The sequence below is a fragment of the Carassius carassius genome, chromosome 1 (assembly GCF_963082965.1).
Source record: "Carassius carassius chromosome 1, fCarCar2.1, whole genome shotgun sequence".
NCBI lineage: Eukaryota > Metazoa > Chordata > Actinopteri > Cypriniformes > Cyprinidae > Carassius > Carassius carassius.
This window is the reverse complement of record NC_081755.1, coordinates 51,724,864-51,744,449: the sequence shown is the minus strand read 5'-3', so window position 1 is coordinate 51,744,449 and position 19,586 is coordinate 51,724,864. Positions and strand designations below refer to the sequence as shown.

The following is a 19,586-nucleotide window of genomic DNA, read 5'->3' as shown; positions in this document are numbered from 1 at the left end:
TGTGTTTTCAGACTTGATGAATCACTGAATCTTTTGTCACAGTGTGAACACTTATAACGTTTCAGTCCAGTGTGGATCATCTCATGTGTTTTCAGACTTGATGAATCACTGAATCTTTTGTCACAGTGTTAACACTTATAACGTTTCACTCCAGTGTGGATCATCTCATGTGTTTTCAGACTTGATGAATCACTGAATCTTTTGTCAGTGTGAACACTTATAACGTTTCACTCCAGTGTGGATCATCTCATGTGTTTTCAGACTTGATGAATCACGTAATCTTTTGTCACAGTGTGAACACTTATAACGTTTCACTCCAGTGTGGATCATCTCATGTGTTTTCAGACTTGATGAATCACTTAATCTTTTGTCACAGTGTACACTTTTAACGTTTCACTCCAGTGTGGATCATCTCATGTGTTTTCAGACTTGATGAATCCCTGATTCTTTTGTCACAGTGTGAACACTTATAACGTTTCACTCCAGTGTGGATCATCTCATGTGTTTTCAGACTTGATGAATCCATGAATCTTTTGTCACAGTGTGAACACTTATAACGTTTCACTCCAGTGTGGATCATCTCATGTGTTTTCAGACTTGATGATTAACTTAATCTTTTGTCACAGTGTGAACACTTATAGCATTTCACTCCAGTGTGGATCATCTCATGTGTTTTCAGACTTGATGAATCACTTAATCTTTTGTCACAGTGTGAACACTTATAGCATTTCACTCCAGTGTGGATCATGTCATGTGTTTTCAGACTTGATTAATCCCTGAATCTTTTGTCACAGTGTGAACACTTATAACGTTTCACTCCAGTGTGGATCATTTTATGTGTTTTCAGACTTGATGAATCACTGAATCTTTTCTCACAGTGTGAACACTTATAACGTTTCACTCCAGTGTGAATCATCTCATTTGTTTTCAGACTTGATGAATCACTGAATCTTTTGTCAGTGTGAACACTTATAACGTTTCACTCCAGTGTGGATCATCTCATGTGTTTTCAGACTTGATGAATCACGTAATCTTTTGTCACAGTGTGAACACTTATAACGTTTCACTCCAGTGTGGATCATCTCATGTGTTTTCAGACTTGATGAATTACTTAATCTTTTGTCACAGTGTACACTTTTAACGTTTCACTCCAGTGTGGATCATCTCATGTGTTTTCAGACTTGATGAATCACTTAATCTTTTGTCACAGTGTGAACACTTATAACGTTTCACTCCAGTGTGGATCATCTCATGTATTTTCAGACTTGATGAATCCCTGATTCTTTTGTCACAGTGTGAACACTTATAACGTTTCACTCCAGTGTGGATCATCTCATGTGTTTTCAGACTTGATGAATCCCTGAATCTTTTGTCACAGTGTGAACACTTATAACGTTTCACTCCAGTGTGGATCATCTCATGTGTTTTCAGACTTGATGAATCACTTAATCTTTTGTCAGTGTGAACACTTATAACGTTTCACTCCAGTGTGGATCATCTCATGTGTTTTCAGACTTGATGAATCCCTGAATCTTTTGTCACAGTGTGAACACTTATAACGTTTCACTCCAGTGTGGATCATCTCATGTGTTTTCAGACTTGATGAATCACTGAATCTTTTGTCACAGTGTGAACGCTTATAACGTTTCACTCCAGTGTGGATTATCTCATGTGTTTTCAGTCTTGATGAATCCCTGATTCTTTTGTCACAGTGTGAACACTAATAACGTTTCACTCCAGTGTGGATCATCTCATGTGTTTTCAGACTTGATGAATCACTGAATTTCTTGTCACAGTGTGAACACTTATAACATTTCAATCCAGTGTGGAACATCTCATGTGTTTTCATACTTGATGAATCACTGAATCTTTTGTCACAGTGTGAACACTTATAACGTTTCACTACAGTGTGGATCATCTCATGTGTTTTCAGACTTGATGAATCCCTGAATCTTTTGTCACAGTGTGAACATTTATATCGTTTCACTCCAGTGTGGATCATCTCATGTGTTTTCAGACTTGATGAATCACAGAATCTCTTGTCACAGTGTGAACACTTATAACGTTTCACTCCAGTGTCGATCATCTTATGTGTTTTCAGACTTGATGAATCACTGAATCTCTTGTCACAGTGTGAACACTTATAACGTTTCACTCCAGTGTGGAACATCTCATGTGTTTTCAGACTTGATGAATTACTGAATCTTTTGTCAGTGTGAACACTTATTACGTTTTAGTCCAGTGTGAATCATCTCATGTGTTTTCAGAGTTGATGAATCATTGAATCTTTTGTCAGTGTGAACACTAATAACGTTTCACTCCAGTGTGGATCATCTCATGTGTTTTCAGACTTGATGAATCACTGAATCTTTTGTCACAGTGTGAACACTAATAACGTTTCACTCCAGTGTGAATCATCTCATGTGTTTTCAGACTCGATGAATCACTGAATCTTTTGTCAGTGTGAACACTTATAACGTTTCACTCCAGTGTGGATCATCTCATGTGTTTTCAGACTTGATGAATCACTGAATCTTTTGTCGCAGTGTGAACACATAACGTTTCACTCCAGTGTGGATCGTCTCATGTGTTTTCAGACTTGATGAATCACTGAATCTCTTGTCACAGTGTGAACACTTATAACGTTTCACTCCAGTGTGGATCATCTCATGTGTTTTTTGAGACTTGATGAATCACTGAATCTCTTGTCAGTGTGAACATTTACTACGTTTCAATCCAGTGTGGAACATCTCATGTGTTTTTTGAGACTTGATGAATCACTGAATCTCTTGTCAGTGTGACCACTTATTACGTTTCAGTCCAGTGTGGGTCATCTCATGTGTTTTCAGACTTGATGAATCACTTAATCTTTTGTCACAGTGTGAACACTTATAACGTTTCACTCCAGTGTGGATCATCTCATGTGTTTTCAGACTTGATTAATCACTGAATCTTTTGTCAGTGTGAACACTTATAAGGTTTCACTCCAGTATGGATCATCTCATATGTTTTCAGACTTGATGAATCACTGAATCTTTTGTCGCAGTGTGAACACAAAATGTTTCACTCCAGTGTGGATCATCTCATGTGTTTTCAGACTTGATGAATCACTGAATCTTTTGTCGCAGTGTGAACACAAAATGTTTCACTCCAGTGTGGATCATCTCATGTGTTTTCAGACTTGATGAATCCCTGAATCTTTTGTCACAGTGTGAACACTTATATCATTTCTCTCCAGTGTGGATCATCTCATGTGTTTTCAGACTTGATGAATCACAGAATCTCTTGTCACAGTTTAAACACTTATAACGTTTCACTCCAGTGTGGATCATCTTATGTGTTTTCAGACTTGATGAATCACTGAATCTCTTTTCACAGTGTGAACACTTATAACGTTTCACTCCAGTGTGGAACATCTCATGTGTTTTCAGACTTGATGAATGACTGAATCTTTTGTCAGTGTGAAAACTTATTACTTTTCAGTCCAGTGTGGATCATCTCATGTGTTTTCAGAGTTGATGAATTACTGAATCTTTTGTCGCAGTGTGAACACATAACATTTCACTCCAGTGTGGATCATCTCATGTGTTTTCAGACTTGATGAATCACTGAATCTTTTGTCACAGTGTGAACACTTATAACGTTTCACTCCAGTGTGGATCATCTCATGTGTTTTCAGACTTGATGAATTACTGAATCTTTTTTCACAGTGTGAACACTAATAATGTTTCACTACAGTATGGATCATCTCATGTGTTTTCAGACTTGATGAATCACTGAATCTTTTGTCACAGTGTGAACACTTATATCGTTTCACTCCAGTGTGGATAATCTCATGTGTTTTCAGACTTGATGAATTACTGAATCTTTTGTCAGTGTGAACACTTATTACGTTTCAGTCCAGTGTGGATCATCTCATGTGTTTTCAGACTTGATGAATCACTTAATCTTTTGTCACAGTGTGAACACATAACATTTCACTCCAGTGTGGATCATCTCATGTGTTTTCAGACTTGATGAATCACTGAATCTCTTGTCACAGTGTGAACACTTATAACGTTTCACTCAAGTGTGGAACATCTTATGTGTTTTCAGACTTGATGAATCACTGAATCTTTTTTCAGTGTGAACACTTATAACGTTTCACACCAGTGTGGATCATCTCATGTGTTTTCAGACCTGATGAATCACTGAATCTTTTGTCACAGTGTGAACACTTATAACGTTTCACTCCAGTGTGAATCATCTCATGTGTTTTCAGACTTGATGAATCACTGAATCTTTTGTCAGTGTGAACACTTATAACGTTTCAGTCAAGTGTGGATCATCTCATGTGTTTTCAGACTTGATGAATCACTGAATCTTTTGTCAGTGTGAACACTTATAACGTTTCCCTCCAGTGTGGATCATCTCATGTGTTTTCAGACTTGATGAATCACTGAATCTTTTGTCACAGTGTGAACACTTATAACGTTTCACTCCAGTGTGAATCATCTCATGTGTTTTCAGACTTGATGAATCCCTGAATCTTTTGTCAATGTGAACACTTATAACGTTTCACTCCAGTGTGGATCATCTCATGTGTTTTCAGACTTGATGAATCACTGAATCTTTTGTCGCAGTGTGAACACATAACGTTTCACTCCAGTGTGGATCGTCTCATGTGTTTTCAGACTTGATGAATCACTGAATCTCTTGTCACAGTGTGAACACTTATAACGTTTCACTCCAGTGTGGATCATCTCATGTGTTTTTTGAGACTTGATGAATCACTGAATCTCTTGTCAGTATGAAAACTTATTACGTTTCAGTCCAGTGTGGATCCTCTCATGTGTTTTCAGACTTGATGAATAACTTAATCTTTTGTCACAGTGTACACTTATAACGTTTCACTCCAGTGTGGATCATCTCATGTGTTTTCAGACTTGATGAATCACTTAATCTTTTGTCACAGTGTGAACACTTATAACGTTTCACTCCAGTGTGGATCATCTCATGTGTTTTCAGACTTGATGAATTACTGAATCTTTTGTCACAGTGTGAACACTTATAACGTTTCACTCCAGTGTGGATCATATCATGTGTTTTCAGACTTGAGGAATCACTGAATATTTTGTCACAGTGTGAACACTTATAACGTTTCACTCCAGTGTGGATCATCTCATGTGTTTTCAGACTTGATGAATCACTGAATCTTTTGTGAGTGTGAACACTTATAACGTTTCACTCCAGTGTGGATCATCTCATGTGTTTTCAGACTTGATGAATCACTGAATCTTTTGTCACAGTGTGAACGCTTATAACGTTTCACTCCAGTGTGGATTATCTCATGTGTTTTCAGTCTTGATGAATCCCTGATTCTTTTGTCACAGTGTGGACACTAATAACGTTTAACTCCAGTGTGGATCATCTCATGTGTTTTCAGACTTGATGAATCACTGAATCTCTTGTCACAGTGTGAACACTTATAACGTTTCAATCCAGTGTGGAACATCTCATGTGTTTTTTGAGACTTGATGAATCACTGAATCTCTTGTCAGTGTGAAAACTTATTACGTTTCAGTCCAGTGTGGATCATCTCATGTGTTTTCAGACTTGATGAATCACTTAATCTTTTGTCAAAGTGTGAACACTTATAACGTTTCACTCCAGTGTGGATCATCTCATGTGTTTTCAGACTTGATTAATCACTGAACCTTTTGTCAGTGTGAACACTTATAAGGTTTCACTCCAGTGTGGATCATCTCATGTGTTTTCATACTTGATGAATCACTGAATCTTTTGTCACAGTGTGAACACTTATAACGTTTCACTACAGTGTGGATCATCTCATGTGTTTTCAGACTTGATGAATCCCTGAATCTTTTGTCACAGTGTGAACATTTATATCGTTTCACTCCAGTGTGGATCATCTCATGTGTTTTCAGACTTGATGAATCACAGAATCTCTTGACACAGTGTGAACACTTATAACGTTTCACTCCAGTGTCGATCATCTTATGTGTTTTCAGACTTGATGAATCACTGAATCTCTTGTCACAGTGTGAACACTTATAACGTTTCACTCCAGTGTGGAACATCTCATGTGTTTTCAGACTTGATGAATTACTGAATCTTTTGTCAGTGTGAACACTTATTACGTTTTAGTCCAGTGTAAATCATCTCATGTGTTTTCAGAGTTGATGAATCACTGAATCTTTTGTCAGTGTGAACACTAATAACGTTTCACTCCAGTGTGGATCATCTCATGTGTTTTCAGACTTGATGAATCACTGAATCTTTTGTCACAGTGTGAACACTTATAACGTTTCACTCCAGTGTGAATCATCTCATGTGTTTTCAGACTCGATGAATCACTGAATCTTTTGTCAGTGTGAACACTTATAACGTTTCACTCCAGTGTGGATCATCTCATGTGTTTTCAGACTTGATGAATCACTGAATCTTTTGTCGCAGTGTGAACACATAACGTTTCACTCCAGTGTGGATCGTCTCATGTGTTTTCAGACTTGATGAATCACTGAATCTCTTGTCAGTGTGAAAACTTATTACGTTTCAGTCCAGTGTGGATCCTCTCATGTGTTTTCAGACTTGATGAATAACTTAATCTTTTGTCACAGTGTACACTTATAACGTTTCACTCCAGTGTGGATCATCTCATGTGTTTTCAGACTTGATGAATCACTTAATCTTTTGTCACAGTGTGAACACTTATAGCGTTTCACTCCAGTGTGGATCATCTCATGTGTTTTCAGACTTGATTAATCCCTGAATCTTTTGTCACAGTGTGAACACTTATAACGTTTCACTCCAGTGTGGATCATCTCATGTGTTTTCAGACTTGATGAATTACTGAATCTTTTGTCAGTGTGAACACTTATTAAGTTTTAGTCCAGTGTGAATCATCTCATGTGTTTTCAGACTTGATGAATCACTGAATCTTTTGTCACAGTGTGAACACTTATAACGTTTCACTCCAGTGTGAATCATCTCATGTGTTTTCAGACTCGATGAATCACTGAATCTTTTGTCAGTGTGAACACTTATAACGTTTCACTCCAGTGTGGATCATCTCATGTGTTTTCAGACTTGATGAATCACTGAATCTTTTGTCACAGTGTGAACACTTATAACGTTTCAGTCCAGTGTGGATCATCTCATGTGTTTTCAGACTTGATGAATCACTGAATCTTTTGTCACAGTGTTAACACTTATAACGTTTCACTCCAGTGTGGATCATCTCATGTGTTTTCAGACTTGATGAATCACTGAATCTTTTGTCAGTGTGAACACTTATAACGTTTCACTCCAGTGTGGATCATCTCATGTGTTTTCAGACTTGATGAATCACGTAATCTTTTGTCACAGTGTGAACACTTATAACGTTTCACTCCAGTGTGGATCATCTCATGTGTTTTCAGACTTGATGAATCACTTAATCTTTTGTCACAGTGTACACTTTTAACGTTTCACTCCAGTGTGGATCATCTCATGTGTTTTCAGACTTGATGAATCCCTGATTCTTTTGTCACAGTGTGAACACTTATAACGTTTCACTCCAGTGTGGATCATCTCATGTGTTTTCAGACTTGATGAATCCATGAATCTTTTGTCACAGTGTGAACACTTATAACGTTTCACTCCAGTGTGGATCATCTCATGTGTTTTCAGACTTGATGATTAACTTAATCTTTTGTCACAGTGTGAACACTTATAGCATTTCACTCCAGTGTGGATCATCTCATGTGTTTTCAGACTTGATGAATCACTTAATCTTTTGTCACAGTGTGAACACTTATAGCATTTCACTCCAGTGTGGATCATCTCATGTGTTTTCAGACTTGATTAATCCCTGAATCTTTTGTCACAGTGTGAACACTTATAACGTTTCACTCCAGTGTGGATCATTTTATGTGTTTTCAGACTTGATGAATCACTGAATCTTTTCTCACAGTGTGAACACTTATAACGTTTCACTCCAGTGTGAATCATCTCATTTGTTTTCAGACTTGATGAATCACTGAATCTTTTGTCAGTGTGAACACTTATAACGTTTCACTCCAGTGTGGATCATCTCATGTGTTTTCAGACTTGATGAATCACGTAATCTTTTGTCACAGTGTGAACACTTATAACGTTTCACTCCAGTGTGGATCATCTCATGTGTTTTCAGACTTGATGAATTACTTAATCTTTTGTCACAGTGTACACTTTTAACGTTTCACTCCAGTGTGGATCATCTCATGTGTTTTCAGACTTGATGAATCACTTAATCTTTTGTCACAGTGTGAACACTTATAACGTTTCACTCCAGTGTGGATCATCTCATGTATTTTCAGACTTGATGAATCCCTGATTCTTTTGTCACAGTGTGAACACTTATAACGTTTCACTCCAGTGTGGATCATCTCATGTGTTTTCAGACTTGATGAATCCCTGAATCTTTTGTCACAGTGTGAACACTTATAACGTTTCACTCCAGTGTGGATCATCTCATGTGTTTTCAGACTTGATGAATCACTTAATCTTTTGTCAGTGTGAACACTTATAACGTTTCACTCCAGTGTGGATCATCTCATGTGTTTTCAGACTTGATGAATCCCTGAATCTTTTGTCACAGTGTGAACACTTATAACGTTTCACTCCAGTGTGGATCATCTCATGTGTTTTCAGACTTGATGAATCACTGAATCTTTTGTCACAGTGTGAACGCTTATAACGTTTCACTCCAGTGTGGATTATCTCATGTGTTTTCAGTCTTGATGAATCCCTGATTCTTTTGTCACAGTGTGAACACTAATAACGTTTCACTCCAGTGTGGATCATCTCATGTGTTTTCAGACTTGATGAATCACTGAATTTCTTGTCACAGTGTGAACACTTATAACATTTCAATCCAGTGTGGAACATCTCATGTGTTTTCATACTTGATGAATCACTGAATCTTTTGTCACAGTGTGAACACTTATAACGTTTCACTACAGTGTGGATCATCTCATGTGTTTTCAGACTTGATGAATCCCTGAATCTTTTGTCACAGTGTGAACATTTATATCGTTTCACTCCAGTGTGGATCATCTCATGTGTTTTCAGACTTGATGAATCACAGAATCTCTTGTCACAGTGTGAACACTTATAACGTTTCACTCCAGTGTCGATCATCTTATGTGTTTTCAGACTTGATGAATCACTGAATCTCTTGTCACAGTGTGAACACTTATAACGTTTCACTCCAGTGTGGAACATCTCATGTGTTTTCAGACTTGATGAATTACTGAATCTTTTGTCAGTGTGAACACTTATTACGTTTTAGTCCAGTGTGAATCATCTCATGTGTTTTCAGAGTTGATGAATCATTGAATCTTTTGTCAGTGTGAACACTAATAACGTTTCACTCCAGTGTGGATCATCTCATGTGTTTTCAGACTTGATGAATCACTGAATCTTTTGTCACAGTGTGAACACTAATAACGTTTCACTCCAGTGTGAATCATCTCATGTGTTTTCAGACTCGATGAATCACTGAATCTTTTGTCAGTGTGAACACTTATAACGTTTCACTCCAGTGTGGATCATCTCATGTGTTTTCAGACTTGATGAATCACTGAATCTTTTGTCGCAGTGTGAACACATAACGTTTCACTCCAGTGTGGATCGTCTCATGTGTTTTCAGACTTGATGAATCACTGAATCTCTTGTCACAGTGTGAACACTTATAACGTTTCACTCCAGTGTGGATCATCTCATGTGTTTTTTGAGACTTGATGAATCACTGAATCTCTTGTCAGTGTGAACATTTACTACGTTTCAATCCAGTGTGGAACATCTCATGTGTTTTTTGAGACTTGATGAATCACTGAATCTCTTGTCAGTGTGACCACTTATTACGTTTCAGTCCAGTGTGGGTCATCTCATGTGTTTTCAGACTTGATGAATCACTTAATCTTTTGTCACAGTGTGAACACTTATAACGTTTCACTCCAGTGTGGATCATCTCATGTGTTTTCAGACTTGATTAATCACTGAATCTTTTGTCAGTGTGAACACTTATAAGGTTTCACTCCAGTATGGATCATCTCATATGTTTTCAGACTTGATGAATCACTGAATCTTTTGTCGCAGTGTGAACACAAAATGTTTCACTCCAGTGTGGATCATCTCATGTGTTTTCAGACTTGATGAATCACTGAATCTTTTGTCGCAGTGTGAACACAAAATGTTTCACTCCAGTGTGGATCATCTCATGTGTTTTCAGACTTGATGAATCCCTGAATCTTTTGTCACAGTGTGAACACTTATATCATTTCTCTCCAGTGTGGATCATCTCATGTGTTTTCAGACTTGATGAATCACAGAATCTCTTGTCACAGTTTAAACACTTATAACGTTTCACTCCAGTGTGGATCATCTTATGTGTTTTCAGACTTGATGAATCACTGAATCTCTTTTCACAGTGTGAACACTTATAACGTTTCACTCCAGTGTGGAACATCTCATGTGTTTTCAGACTTGATGAATGACTGAATCTTTTGTCAGTGTGAAAACTTATTACTTTTCAGGCCAGTGTGGATCATCTCATGTGTTTTCAGAGTTGATGAATTACTGAATCTTTTGTCGCAGTGTGAACACATAACATTTCACTCCAGTGTGGATCATCTCATGTGTTTTCAGACTTGATGAATCACTGAATCTTTTGTCACAGTGTGAACACTTATAACGTTTCACTCCAGTGTGGATCATCTCATGTGTTTTCAGACTTGATGAATTACTGAATCTTTTTTCACAGTGTGAACACTAATAATGTTTCACTACAGTATGGATCATCTCATGTGTTTTCAGACTTGATGAATCACTGAATCTTTTGTCACAGTGTGAACACTTATATCGTTTCACTCCAGTGTGGATAATCTCATGTGTTTTCAGACTTGATGAATTACTGAATCTTTTGTCAGTGTGAACACTTATTACGTTTCAGTCCAGTGTGGATCATCTCATGTGTTTTCAGAGTTGATGAATTACTGAATCTTTTGTCAGTGTGAACACTTATTACGTTTCAGTCCAGTGTGGATCATCTCATGTGTTTTCAGACTTGATGAATCACTTAATCTTTTGTCACAGTGTGAACACATAACATTTCACTCCAGTGTGGATCATCTCATGTGTTTTCAGACTTGATGAATCACTGAATCTCTTGTCACAGTGTGAACACTTATAACGTTTCACTCAAGTGTGGAACATCTTATGTGTTTTCAGACTTGATGAATCACTGAATCTTTTTTCAGTGTGAACACTTATAACGTTTCACACCAGTGTGGATCATCTCATGTGTTTTCAGACCTGATGAATCACTGAATCTTTTGTCACAGTGTGAACACTTATAACGTTTCACTCCAGTGTGAATCATCTCATGTGTTTTCAGACTTGATGAATCACTGAATCTTTTGTCAGTGTGAACACTTATAACGTTTCAGTCAAGTGTGGATCATCTCATGTGTTTTCAGACTTGATGAATCACTGAATCTTTTGTCAGTGTGAACACTTATAACGTTTCCCTCCAGTGTGGATCATCTCATGTGTTTTCAGACTTGATGAATCACTGAATCTTTTGTCACAGTGTGAACACTTATAACGTTTCACTCCAGTGTGAATCATCTCATGTGTTTTCAGACTTGATGAATCCCTGAATCTTTTGTCAATGTGAACACTTATAACGTTTCACTCCAGTGTGGATCATCTCATGTGTTTTCAGACTTGATGAATCACTGAATCTTTTGTCGCAGTGTGAACACATAACGTTTCACTCCAGTGTGGATCGTCTCATGTGTTTTCAGACTTGATGAATCACTGAATCTCTTGTCACAGTGTGAACACTTATAACGTTTCACTCCAGTGTGGATCATCTCATGTGTTTTTTGAGACTTGATGAATCACTGAATCTCTTGTCAGTATGAAAACTTATTACGTTTCAGTCCAGTGTGGATCCTCTCATGTGTTTTCAGACTTGATGAATAACTTAATCTTTTGTCACAGTGTACACTTATAACGTTTCACTCCAGTGTGGATCATCTCATGTGTTTTCAGACTTGATGAATCACTTAATCTTTTGTCACAGTGTGAACACTTATAGCGTTTCACTCCAGTGTGGATCATCTCATGTGTTTTCAGACTTGATTAATCCCTGAATCTTTTGTCACAGTGTGAACACTTATAACGTTTCACTCCAGTGTGGATCATCTCATGTGTTTTCAGACTTGATGAATTACTGAATCTTTTGTCAGTGTGAACACTTATTAAGTTTTAGTCCAGTGTGAATCATCTCATGTGTTTTCAGACTTGATGAATCACTGAATCTTTTGTCACAGTGTGAACACTTATAACGTTTCACTCCAGTGTGAATCATCTCATGTGTTTTCAGACTCGATGAATCACTGAATCTTTTGTCAGTGTGAACACTTATAACGTTTCACTCCAGTGTGGATCATCTCATGTGTTTTCAGACTTGATGAATCACTGAATCTTTTGTCACAGTGTGAACACTTATAACGTTTCAGTCCAGTGTGGATCATCTCATGTGTTTTCAGACTTGATGAATCACTGAATCTTTTGTCACAGTGTTAACACTTATAACGTTTCACTCCAGTGTGGATCATCTCATGTGTTTTCAGACTTGATGAATCACTGAATCTTTTGTCAGTGTGAACACTTATAACGTTTCACTCCAGTGTGGATCATCTCATGTGTTTTCAGACTTGATGAATCACGTAATCTTTTGTCACAGTGTGAACACTTATAACGTTTCACTCCAGTGTGGATCATCTCATGTGTTTTCAGACTTGATGAATCACTTAATCTTTTGTCACAGTGTACACTTTTAACGTTTCACTCCAGTGTGGATCATCTCATGTGTTTTCAGACTTGATGAATCCCTGATTCTTTTGTCACAGTGTGAACACTTATAACGTTTCACTCCAGTGTGGATCATCTCATGTGTTTTCAGACTTGATGAATCCATGAATCTTTTGTCGCAGTGTGAACACAAAATGTTTCACTCCAGTGTGGATCATCTCATGTGTTTTCAGACTTGATGAATCCCTGAATCTTTTGTCACAGTGTGAACACTTATATCATTTCTCTCCAGTGTGGATCATCTCATGTGTTTTCAGACTTGATGAATCACAGAATCTCTTGTCACAGTTTAAACACTTATAACGTTTCACTCCAGTGTGGATCATCTTATGTGTTTTCAGACTTGATGAATCACTGAATCTCTTTTCACAGTGTGAAAACTTATAACGTTTCACACCAGTGTGGATCATCTCATGTGTTTTCAGACCTGATGAATCACTGAATCTTTTGTCACAGTGTGAACACTTATAACGTTTCACTCCAGTGTGAATCATCTCATGTGTTTTCAGACTTGATGAATCACTGAATCTTTTGTCAGTGTGAACACTTATAACGTTTCAGTCAAGTGTGGATCATCTCATGTGTTTTCAGACTTGATGAATCACTGAATCTTTTGTCAGTGTGAACACTTATAACGTTTCACTCCAGTGTGGATCATCTCATGTGTTTTCAGACTTGATGAATCCATGAATCTTTTGTCGCAGTGTGAACACAAAATGTTTCACTCCAGTGTGGATCATCTCATGTGTTTTCAGACTTGATGAATCCCTGAATCTTTTGTCACAGTGTGAACACTTATATCATTTCTCTCCAGTGTGGATCATCTCATGTGTTTTCAGACTTGATGAATCACAGAATCTCTTGTCACAGTTTAAACACTTATAACGTTTCCCTCCAGTGTGGATCATCTCATGTGTTTTCAGACTTGATGAATCACTGAATCTTTTGTCACAGTGTGAACACTTATAACGTTTCACTCCAGTGTGAATCATCTCATGTGTTTTCAGACTTGATGAATCACTGAATCTTTTGTCAATGTGAACACTTATAACGTTTCACTCCAGTGTGGATCATCTCATGTGTTTTCAGAGTTGATGAATTACTGAATCTTTTGTCAGTGTGAACACTTATTACGTTTCAGTCCAGTGTGGATCATCTCATGTGTTTTCAGACTTGATGAATCACTTAATCTTTTGTCACAGTGTGAACACTTATAACGTTTCACTCCAGTGTGGATCATCTCATGTGTTTTCAGACTTGATGAATCACTGAATCTTTTGTCACAGTGTGAACACTTATAACGTTTCACTCCAGTGTGGATCATCTCATGTGTTTTCAGACTTGATGAATCCCTGAATCTTTTGTCACAGTGTGAACACTTATAACGTTTCACTCCAGTGTGGAACATCTCATGTGTTTTTTGAGACTTGATGAATTACTGAATCTTTTGTCAGTGTGAACACTTATTACGTTTCAGTCCAGTGTGGATCATCTCATGTGTTTTCAGAGTTGATGAATTACTGAATCTTTTGTCAGTGTGAACACTTATTACGTTTCAGTCCAGTGTGGATCATCTCATGTGCTTTCAGACTTGGTGAATCCCTGAATCTTTTGTCGCAGTGTGAACACTTATAACGTTTCAGTCCAGTGTGGATCATCTCATGTGTTTTCAGACTTGGTGAATCCCTGAATCTTTTGTCGCAGTGTGAACACTTATAACGTTTCACTCCAGTGTGGATCATCTCATTTGTTTTCAGACTTGATGAATCACTGAATCTTTTGTCACAGTGTGAACACTTAAAACGTTTCAGTCCAGTGTGGATCATCTCATGTGTTTTCAGACTTGATGAATCACTTAAAATTTTGTCACAGTGTGAACACTTATAAAGTTTCTCTCCAGTGTGGATCCTCTCATGTGTTTTCAGACTTGATGAATCATTGAATCTTTTGTCACAGTGTGAACTCTTATAACGTTTCACTCCACTGTGGATCATGTCATGTGTTTTCAGACTTGATGAATCACTTAATCTTTTGTCAGTGTGAACACTTATAACGTTTCATTCCAGTGTGGACCATCTCATGCGTTTTCAGACTTGATGAATCACTTAATCTTTTGTCACAGTGTGAACACGTTTTATAAGATGCTGAATTCAAAGCATTTTGAAAATGACACACTTCCTGCTGCCAGTTGGTGGCGCTATAACTTTGACTCCTAATAGTCACATATATGCGATCGACATCATACAACGAATAATCTGATGAAGTTTGATTAAAATCAGGTAGTGTATGTGGATGGTATTAGGCATGTCCTGTTTCTCATTTCTCGCCATAATTTCAACACCTCGCCACGAAAATGTCAAAAGAGGGAAGAGAGCCGGCGTCCCCTCCGACCTCCTCTCCCAACCATTTTGCTGGATAACGTTCAGTCACTGGACAACAAACTCTGTGAACTGCGGGCACATATCTCATACCAACGAGAAACAAGGTACTGCTGCACAGAAAACCTGGATGTCTGCAGAGGTTCCAGACTTACGGGTTTCTTCGTGCACCGCTCGGACAGAACGAAAGAGCTCACAGGGAAAAGCAGTGGTGGGGGCGTCTGTTTCTTTATCAACAACTCGTGGTGTGATGGAAGGAACCTACACTCTATTAAAACTTTCTGCTCCCCTGATCTGGAATTCCAAATGCTTCTGTGTCGATCATTCTGGCTACCGAGGGAATTCACAGCGGTCATAATCACAGCTGTTTACATTCCCCCTGAAGCCAACACAGACCAGGCACCCAAGGAACTGTATGGGAATATAAGTGAGCAGGAAACTGCATACCCAGATGCGTTTATTGTTACGGGGGATTTTAACAAATCCAACTTCAGAACAATAGCACCACTGCATTTAATACAATACCCTACCAGTTACCACTGGATACCATCCAATGCACATCCATAACATTTTCTGTACCCAGTTCATGTATAATCTGTTTCACCTTGGCATATTTTATGCATATATAGGTGTACATAATGTAGAACGTGTACATTTTGTGTATAGTATATAATGTGTAGTGCTAACTGTATGTACATATTGCATATAATGTGTAGTGTTAACTGAAAGTATGTCTAATAGTACACCATGTGTACTGACTATATATATGTGCATATCGCACATTTTCACCTGTTGAAGTCTGTATGGTTATATGTTAATTGTTTCTGCAATTTCTGGAGCAAGCTCAAAAGAATTTCACTCACCAAGGCACATGTGCTGTGGTGATGTGACAATAAAAGTGACTTGGCTTGACTTGACAAGATTTTCCCGCGATTCTGCATCGCGATCTACTATAATGATTTTGTAAATATGATAAATACCATGAAGTTGTTGCCTAATAATTTATTAGGCATTTAAAGCTCTAGCGTCTTTCACAAGTAAAACGAATATGAATTTTTATCCAAGCAGGATAAAACAAGTTGTTGTAAGGGAAACAGGTCAGTTTAGCTCAAAGGGAATAATTATTTATTATATTTATATGGAATTTGGTCAGAATCACTTTTTTACAGCTGATCAGTCATCTAGCGTTTCTTCGAACGAGCCTCATAACATCAATCCAAAATATAGTAAAGACACTTTATTAGCATGGTAACAGGATCAGCAGTTTAAGACATTAACTTGGAAGCACAAGAAAAGATACTACTCTTTTCAATGTACGTAATACTTTATTGGATAAATCAAAAAGACGTAAACTAATCTAACAAACACACACACTCATACATTCACACAAGTTGCAGAAACAAAGAGAAGAAAGAATGAGTTTAAGAGAGTGAAAATGTGAATTCCAGTGTTTATATCAATACAGGAAATTGTTGAACAGCCTTTAATCCATAAACCAGCAAGAATCTGGAGGTTGTACTTGTGTTGCATTTGTTTTAAAGGAATTAATTTTGTATGGCATGGCTGCAGAAAGGGGTTTCTGTACGTTGTTGATTGGCTGGAGTTCAGGAGTCATTGGAAGTTGGCTGAAGGATGGTGTGGAGTCATGTACGCTGGTTGAAGTTTTAAAGTTGATGCAGACAACATCTGACATAGCTTTGCGGCAAAAGAAGAAAGAAACAAAAGCTGTTGAGACTAGACAGCTTGTCTTCCTATGGTGGTTGAGTAGCAGCAGGCGTGCAGGCCAAAGCACACTTTGAAGAGAGTTTAAAGAGCAGGTCATATGGTATTTTAAAATGTCCTAATATTGTGTCCCCTAAAACGGGATAAAATGCATCTAAGGTAAGAAAACATTTTCCCAAAATATACATTTAAAATTAGAGTCATGTGCCAATGATTTCTAAATGATTTTGTCCAAGCAAGTTAGGAGCAAACCCTTCTCTTTTCCACAAGCCTACACTTCACTGATTGGTCAGCTGGCCACGCCTGTTGTGATTGGCACAGAGAGGAGTCCTTGACCCAGTTAGCCAGCGTTAAATCACTAGACGAGACAAAACAAATAAAATAAAACCCATTACAAACGAGGCATTTGTTGCATCCAGTGGGACATAATTAGGGACCGAGCACCGATGGTGTGAGGAGGACCCTCTTGTATCTGCTTCGTTTATTCTTCTTTTTCTTCTTCTGGCAAATGTATCACATTTTTGAGGGCTTAAACATGCTCAAAAAGTCATGAAACTTTGCACACTTGTCAGACCTGGTAAAAATTTACGTTTGATATAGGATTCAGAAGAGGGTGTGGCAAAATGGAGCGACAGCTTCACCTATGTTACGGCTATGTTTCACGCACATGCACACAAATTGCCACACACGTAACACACCAATACCTACAAAAAAGAAAGACTCTTGGATCAAAATTCCAAACCCAAAATTTTTGTCATTTCCATGCGTTGTATTTTAACAAACTCCTCCTAGAGATTGATTCAGATCAACACCAAATTTGGTATGCCTAATCTAAAGGCCTTTGCAATGTTAAATTGCGAAGATCTTGAGGTTTCATTAAAAGGCGTGCCCGTGGCGGCCTGGCGACTTTTGATGTTTCGACATGAAAAAGGAAGTTGCTGTAACTCAGACATACAATGTCCAATCTTCCTCAAACTTCACATGTTAGATAAGACTTCTGCCCTGAACAGATCTACATGCCCATATTCAGTCATAGCGCCACCTGCTGGCAACAGGAAGTGTCATGTTTTACGCTGTAACAAACTACTCCAAGAAATGTAATGACATCAACATTTTATTTTGGTCAGTCTAATCTAAAGGTCTTTGCAATGTTAAATTGTGGAGATCTTGAGTTTTTATTAAAGGGTGTGTCCATGGTGCCATGACAAAATTTGATGTCTCACCATAGGAAAAGAAGTTATTGTAACTCAGGCATAAAATGTTCGATCTTCCCCTAACTTCACATGTTCGATAAGAGTCCCGGCCTGAACACATCTGAAGGCCAATATTCCTTTATAATGATAGCACCACCTGCTGGCAACAGGAAGATTGGCACATATAAATGACTTTGACATATTCCACTTATATTTACGGCTTTAAATGCATATTTCTCGCAATTCGCCTTTTTAACTAAAGCTGCTCGCTGGTGGTGAGCCCGGGTGCGAGGGCCCATTCATCGCTGCTTGCAGCTTTAATTACTAATTATAATGACTTATGTCTTTTTTACACATCGCGTATCGCACTGCGTAAAAATAAAACCATCTGCATTTGTGATCTGAGAAACGACAAACAACAAGCCTACTCTACTACTCAAAATTAGCAATTTAATAATCAGTGGGAAATTAATTATTTTTAAAAAGTACCTACAGGCTGTGACTCAGAATGGCCAGATTGTCCTTGTAAAGTTTGAACTGCCCAACTTTATAGAAACCTGCTTTTATGCCACGGACACACTGCAAGCTACTGGTTCAAGAGATAGTCCTCATCCTCTATGAAATTGCACAATACACATCTGAATATTTGGGTTGGACTGTTCTGGAACAGTGCTAAAAAACAACTTAACCACTGATTTCTATTCATGTCCTCTTCTGGAAGGCCAAACAAAGTTTCACTTCAACAAAACACACAGCGATTCCACAACATGGCAGCTTCTGCAACAGAGAGAATAAAAGGAATGCCTTCTATCTTTGCGTGAACCTTTGGATTGGTGTTATGCAATTCCTCCCACATAGTGATGTAGCGGTGTGGTAGAACGAGACGATTTTGGGGAGTGTGGTTGACCCTTAACTTTTATAAAGGATATATCTTTGTTTTTGAGACTTTAGTCTTTGCAACTTAATAGATCTTCTTTTTGCAACAAGAGCTTGTAACACCAAAATTTTCCACACTGAGAGCAGGTGAAAGGCTTTTATGAAGTGTGAGTTAACAAATGATTCTTAAGTTGTCCTTTCTGTGTAAAACTCTTTCCACACTGAGAACAGATGAAAGGCTTTATTTCTGTATGAATAAACATGTGCCTCTTAAGGATTGATTTCTGTGTAAAACTCTTTCCACACTGAGAGCAGCTGAAAGGCTTTATCACAGCATGAATTAACATGTGATCCTTAAGGCTTGCTTTACACCGGAAAGTGTTTCCACACTGAGGGCAGCTGAAAGGTTTTTCTGAAGTGTGAGTTACTAAATGCTTCTTAAGTTGTTCTTTCAGTGTAAAAGTCTTTCCACACTGAGAGCAGCAAAAAGACTTTATCCCAGCATGAATTA

General features: G+C 37.9%; 1 protein-coding gene across 3 annotated transcripts in view; it reads left to right on the top strand.

The window, feature by feature from the left end:
• Positions 1-19,586, top strand: part of LOC132156835 (gastrula zinc finger protein XlCGF57.1-like) — a 295,441-nt gene that overhangs the window by 134,864 nt on the left and 140,991 nt on the right. The window lies entirely within an intron of this gene.